Source organism: Cornus florida, unplaced genomic scaffold (assembly GCF_030987335.1).
Source record: "Cornus florida cultivar Cherokee Brave unplaced genomic scaffold, ASM3098733v1 CherokeeBrave_3.0.0_Hap2_Chr09, whole genome shotgun sequence".
NCBI lineage: Eukaryota > Viridiplantae > Streptophyta > Magnoliopsida > Cornales > Cornaceae > Cornus > Cornus florida.
In genome coordinates, this window is record NW_026775579.1 from 23,730,418 (window position 1) to 23,737,652 (window position 7,235).

Genomic DNA, 7,235 nt, shown 5'->3' on the forward strand with positions numbered 1-7,235 from the left:
CTAGCCCACAGGGAACCACCCAGTGCGCACTATATGTTGTAGGGGGAGCTCTCATCCCCAGTACTAAAGCCATGCCCTAGCCGTAACATATTCAATGTCTGTGTAAACTTTCTTAAAATCAATAAGTTGTGCATCAAGGTATAATACATATACACAATCACTACAAAAAAAATGACTTTTTACCACGGTGGAAAAGGCTTTCTACCACGGTTTTGAACCGTGGTAGAAACAGCCGTGGTAGAAAGTCAAGACTTTCTACCACGGTTTTGCACCGTGGTAGGAAGAGCCATGGTAGAAAGTCTATTTTCAACCACGGTTCCACACCGTGGTAGAAAGTGGTTCTTTCTACCACGGTTTCGCACCGTGGTAGAAAGTCTATTTTCTACCATGGTTCTCCACCGTGGTACAAAGTCTTTCTTTTTACCACGGTCCATAACCGTGGTAGAAAGTGTTATATAATTTTTTTTAAAAATAATAGTTTAACCCTTATGAAGCCTCTTTTTTTTCTTCCCATGGTAGAAATAATGTGATAGTTTCTACCTCACATTAAGCCCATGGCATAAAGTGTGTATGTATATATATATATTAAATGGGTAATCTGTCGTCCAACAACATATATCACTCATATCCTACTCCACATACACAACCAAATTGCAACCAAAGGCATATATATATACAACAATCACCTAAAATTAATCCCAAACATTCATTAAATAATTTGAAGTACAAAGTTTCCATCATTGTTAAAAAAAGAACAATCACCAAAAATTAATCCAAAACATTCATTGAATAATTTAGAGTACAAAGTCTCCATCATTGTTAAAAAAAAGAAAACCAAGTGCTAACAAAAGATTGCAAAAAGAAGTAGCACCGCCAAGCTTGCCCAACCATCTTCATTCACTGTGCCAACAAAGGATGATCACTAAGGAAGTTAGGCATGTGGTCAGTAGCATTACCAGCATCACTACTAACCCTGAAATGGATTAAAATTAAGATTGTGATCATTGAAGCAAAAGAGCTCCCTTAATTAACATGGTAAAAAACCAATATTGCAGTTGCTAACTAAATGCCAGTTGAACAAACCTTCTACCCAAGGTAAATAACCAATGTATTTATCTTAGAAGCCAGGGGAAAAAAATTACCCTTATGCTAGACAATACATAAGATCTAACAATGAACTATTTGTTGTTTTTATCATGAGCATAAACTCATTATTCTTTTATGGAATGGGTAAAAAAATTATGAACAAACCTTCTACCTAAGGTAAATAACAATGAACTATTTGTTGTTTTTATCATGCATATCTTACATGTCCTATTATTCTTTTATGGAATGGGCAAAAAAATTATGCATTATAAGATTTGCTTAGATTCTCAAAAATTGAGAGGAAAGAAGAATAGATGTTTGTGTGTGTGTGTGTGTGTGTGTGTGTGTGTGTGTGTGTGTGATCCACGTAATACTGGGAAAAATAAGCCCAAATCTTAATAGAAAAATAAAGCCCATTATAATATATTAATACACATGTTAATATACAGACATCAAGAGATATATTACTAATAAAAAAAACTTTCATAACTAACTTTTAAATTTTAAAGTAGATAGAACTAGTTTGGCCCCCCAAACAAAAGTTGCTGGGTCCACCCCAGATTCATAATAAAAAAAACCAAACCAATAAGATAACAAAACTGCAAATGTTAAAAACATCAATCGAATGAACACAAATACTATGCAGTATCCAGCAATGTCAAAAGCATAACTAGATCATTATGAACTTAACTATAATCGAAAGACCTTGGAGCCAACCATATCATAAATAGAGTTCCCTGGGCATATATTTCGATGCTATGCAGGTTTAATTAGGGGTATACAATGGACCATCATTTCCATCTAACCACCTTGGCAACAAATAAAATTCCATACATTAAAAAGGCTCAAAAATTATTCTGCATTATTACATATTATTTGGACCAGCTAGTTAAACCAATGAATTATGTATGTTTTCTAAAAATTATATATATATACAAAAAAATCATTAGTTAAAACATAAAAGGAACCTCAATTGGGGAAGGAAATAATAAATAAACAAAAAGGAAAAGAAAACAGTTTTTCTTTCAATTGTTGAATAAGAGGGCTTTATTCAACAAAGAAAATGACCTTATCTAATTCAATTTTTCTTTCTTTTTGACACTTTTTTAGGACTGAAACTTGGCCAGATTCTTTTAGAAAGTTTAGTAGATCTATTGTTTTTTTATAACCTTTCTTCTCTTCTTTTCAAAGGAAGCGCCTGGTTTAATTAAATACTAATTTATCTTGCTATACCTATTTTGGGATATGCTACCAATAGTAATGGAATCAAATAAATGATCTAGGATGGTTTGTCAGCCATATTATATGGGACTCAGGCACTTGTGTCTTGAGTTGGTAAATGTCAAAGCAGGTAACTGTCTAAGGTTGAATATATCAAATACCTAAATCTGAGGACACTGTTAAATAAGAATTATTATTGCCTTGGATGATAAGTCTTTTATGTGACATTGAGATTCATATCTACATCACCTTCTACTTTAGCACAGAGGTCATGTATTCTAGTACCAAATGGTGATTTAAGGGACTGACCTAACTCTAATTAATTTCTCACATTCAAAAACAAACTCACTTTTGATCTAAAGCTCACCTTATCACCACCACGTACATATGGTTCGGTTCTTAGGCGCATTTTTTATTCTTTATTTTTGCCTCACATTTGCTTTTATATACACTGCCATAAATTGAAGCTCAATTTCAACCTCTCATAGACAAAATAAATGACGACCACACACTTGCACACCATTCATTTGGACGCCAGTGTTTTAAAGTTTAGAAACAACTATATTTTCATTGTTGGCTATTCAAGTGTATTAATAAGCATAATGAGGATATGTTTCATAGTTTTTGGATGTTTTTCTTTTGGTATATTTTTCTTAATTACGAAAGCACTAAGAACTTTCACTTATTTAAATTCAGATGTACTTTTTTTATTCAAGAACAAACATCATACAATCACAAAATATTCCACTATAGCAAAAAAAAAAAAAAAAAAAAGACGAGAATTTATTATGAGAGAAAGCAATCATTAGACTAAGAAAAACCCAATCGCACCATGACCTCTCTGAACCAGTAGTTCCACCCCCTCCGCCTTTATAACAAAAAACAGCACAACAGCAGAATCTGAACATATAAACGCCCAAAAAGCTAATAAAAGAAAGACATGCAAAATGGTAACACTACGGTTAAGCAAGCAACTCATGCTAACATAGTTATTATTAAAGTGACTGGGATCACATTATAACTTAGCAGGCACAAACAAATACACACAAAATAATTACAATATTATAAAGAGAAGAAGAAGCCTTCACCACTTCTAGGGGAAACTATATATCACTACTTGGTAACACTTCAGTTTTTAATTTTAAATTTCACATAAAGAAATTGGCAGACTGTGTTGGCACATTGATTGGATTGGGAAAACATCACTTTGTTCTATCAGATACCCACAATAAAAATCAACAAAAAAAAACTACGAAGGAGTCCACTAACAAAAATTATAGAGATGTACAAAAGTTTACCTCGGAAACAAACTTTGCAAACAAGATTTAAAGCTCACCAAAATGAAGATGAAGCACATTCTGTCAGAAACAAAGGAAAAGAAAAAAATATGGATCAGATTAGTTCGCACTAAGGTTTCATGAACTTCCTACAGTAAACAAATAAATTAGAAGGAAGCCCAAAAATCTGTTTGAAACAGTTTTTCCTAGCAAAACCTACTTCCCTTTGAAAATTCATAAAAAAATAAATTCTCAACCAATTTGCATGAAACTAATGTCCATTGGAAGCTTAAAGACTATATTTTTCTTCTATCAATTTAAATCAATAAATTTTCTTACCGATTAAATCAAGTTTGAAGGAAAAGATATGAAAAATTATGCTCACAAAACAGTTTTGACAGCATGTTAACATCAACTTTGAAAATCCATAATAATTTCAAAATTCAATCAATTTGAGCCAAACAAAAGCCTGTAAACTCATTAACAATTGTATTTTCATATCCAAAATTTAATTAAAGATAACAGTGCTAAGTATAGAGATTTGAGTTCTAGAATCAGCATGTTTGGTTTCATTTTCCAACACAACTCTTCATTTAAATTCTAACACTTCTTCAATTAATTTCACTCCACTAACAAGAAGGTCGAAACCTACCATACCTATAATCTATATATGTCATAAAATCGAGTGGTTTGATGATAAAACTGTACTAATCCATTTTTTAAAATCGTCAATCGATAAGGAAAAATAAAAATTGAAAAACCATCAAGTCCAACTTTCAAAACGCAGCAATCCACCCATAAAGTATCTCTGAAGATTCCTCTCAATAATTAAACAAATATATAATCTATCTTAATTTAGTTGAAATTTGAACCAGAAATGTACTCTTTGAAAAAAAAAAAAATAAATAAAATAAAATAAAATCTAGAAATGTACTCTGAATTCTGAAATCTATATACTACATGCCCCAAATAGAAGGAAAAGAAACGTCGCCGCCCCACCCTAACCCCAGTTTTGTACTATACATCAAAGAAAAAAGCTTGGTGGTTATAACTTCACATCTTTTTAATGGAGCAAATTGTTTATAGAGAAATGTTGGAACAAATTCATCCTTTAGAACAAGGCAATTTATATAGATTTATTTGAAACGAAAACTATGTAAGGAGATATATGCATTCTTAAAAAGAATTCATAACATATGATGATGATGAAAAATAATCCACCAGTGCTGTAATAGGATTCAGAACTAAATTAAATTCAAAGAATGAAACTTTAAACTTACATCTGCTCGTTACATGATGATAGCAATTTCCTATAAATGCAAAGCACAACTTTTACGGAGCCAAAATGCTCATTCCTCAAATCCTTATAAAATCTGTGCTCTAGGTAATCAGTAATCTATATAAGAACCAACAATGGAAGTGACTTCAAAAAAAGTCATAGGCACTTTGCCAAGGTTAAAAATTTTAGAGTAACTTTTTTGGGTCTGACAGAATTTTTGAACCATCAAAAATTTGTCATTGGGTTCAAGAGATTGATATTTTCATTGCTTCAAATTCTCAATTGTTTTTGACATTTTCTTAATCAATATTTCCATTATCTTTACAAGATTTTAGAGTAAATATTTGATTTCAACAGGGGGAAAATTTGAATTAAATAAAAAAACTCTAGAAACTAACTGACTATGAGCATAAAGTTAAGAGCACAAGGCAAGGCTTGCCTTTAAATAAATAAATAGATATTGGCTTCTCTTGTCTCTTAATGTGCCAGGAAAATTGTATTAGACTATTAGGTGATAAATTTCAATTTGAAACCGTAACTAGAAAAATCTTTCAAAAAAAAAAAAATTTTGATGGGTTAACTAAAGAATAGTATAGTGGCTGAAAACTTTATATGGTAACTGCAAATTTAAATTTAAATGTTGAATTCAGAAACTTGAATTTGCTTGAGTCGGGATTTTTTATAGAGCCATGAATTGACAATACAATATGAATTGAATTTTCAAAACAATAGCCTCTTAGTGAAAGGGAAGTTAGGCCGTACCTTTGGTATTCGCAATGGATTTTTCAAAGCATAATCACAAAGCTTCCCAATTTTTCGGTCTTTTGGTTCAGCATCCTACAAAAGGTGATTGACATAACAATATCAGAAGCCTTTAAAGGGGATAAACCCTAATTTCATATATACATTAACAAAATTGAAATCCCTAACCTGTTCGTATGCATCCTCTTCAAAAATTGAACTCCTATAGCCCAACTCTAACATCAAAATCACATAGATGAGTGGTGAGAAGAATAAGAATCAAAATTTATGTATCCATTTTAATCGACTGAGTAAGTTTTGTGAACACACACACACACACATATATAAGTGTATAAATAGAGAGAAATAGATTGGAAACAAACCTACCAGCGGTGGTCGTCTGCAAATCGCCGAACACACCTTCGCGTCTCTAATGGAGGATTCCAGATTTAGGATTTCTTCTTTAGGGGTTAGGGTTTGCTCTGATGGTTAACTAAAAGAGGCTTGATGGAAAGAGGGAAAAACATTTTCACCAGTTAGGGCTTTAATCCACCAGCACTGTATGTGGTTTTTTTTGTGTGGGTGTGTGGATTTGTCTCTGAGTTTTCGTTCGATACAGGTTAAGGGAATCGTGGCATAGCCATTCCTAATCTAGTTGCTAGCCCTCGCTCTACTGAATATATATATTTTTTATTTTATTTTTTTGGAGAGGACAAGCATTCAAAGTATCAGCGGGAATAATATCCCCTAATATAAATTCACCTCCTATCGTGGTAGAAAGAGGCCCTTCCTAGCACGGTTCAGCATTAACCGTGCTAGAAATGGCCTCTTTTTACCACGGTTGCACATTAACTGCGGTAAAAAATGATTTCTATCACAGTTTCGCACCACGGTTGCACATTAACTGCGATAAAAAATGATTTCTACCACGGTTCCGCATTAACCGTGGTAGAAAATGGTCTTTCTACCACGGTTCTTGCGGAACCGTGATAGAAAGCGTTTTTTACCACGGTTAATGCGAAACCGTGGTAAAAAGACCGTGGTTAAAAGTTATTTTTCTTGTAATGAATACACTAGTTAACTACTATGCACAAATAAGTCATGTAAAACACACAATATTCATCCTATGTCTTCAAGTTACAATGGCATACGACATGTCAAATATATAATGTGCATATAAGCGAGTTAAATTATAACTTCTACTCCTGAAATACTATAATGTAATCGTATAACAAGTTCCAAATTTACAAGTTAAGCATGAAAACAACTTCAATACCCAACTACCTCAATGGAAGCATATAATGGAATTTAATTAAATTCTCAAGATTACAAAGTAACTACAAATATTCTAAAATTAATATAAGTCAATGGTCATGGCAAGGCCTAGTTTAATATCACTTTACAAGTTATTTCTACCTAAATTACATCTAGGTAAATTAAACTTCATACAAGAAAATAATTAAATAAATTTCTCAACTTTGTGACGACCCTGGTTTTTCAAGCCAGTGCATCCTATGATGAACCAAAGTTTGACTTGATAACGGATCCGAATGCAGAAGCAAAAATAGAAAACAAGACTCTAGAGATGCAATGCATCTCTAAGAAGCCAAAGTGACCTTCGATGAGGCCAC

At 32.5% G+C, this 7,235-nt stretch overlaps 1 long non-coding RNA gene across 3 annotated transcripts; it reads right to left on the minus strand.

Moving 5' to 3' along the window:
- Positions 1-687: 687 nt before the first annotated feature.
- LOC132273602 (uncharacterized) lies at positions 688-6,340 on the minus strand. 3 transcript variants are annotated; one of them, XR_009470183.1, is made up of 6 exons: positions 5,988-6,340; positions 5,794-5,840; positions 5,626-5,700; positions 4,865-4,980; positions 3,606-3,665; positions 688-973 (listed from the first exon to the last, which is right to left on the minus strand). It is a non-coding gene; the product is annotated as an uncharacterized LOC132273602 (long non-coding RNA). The 3 variants fall into 3 exon arrangements; XR_009470182.1 differs by lacking the exon at positions 4,865-4,980 and having other exon boundaries at positions 5,992-6,333; XR_009470181.1 differs by lacking the exon at positions 4,865-4,980 and having other exon boundaries at positions 5,988-6,333.
- Between the last annotated feature and the right edge of the window lie 895 nt (positions 6,341-7,235).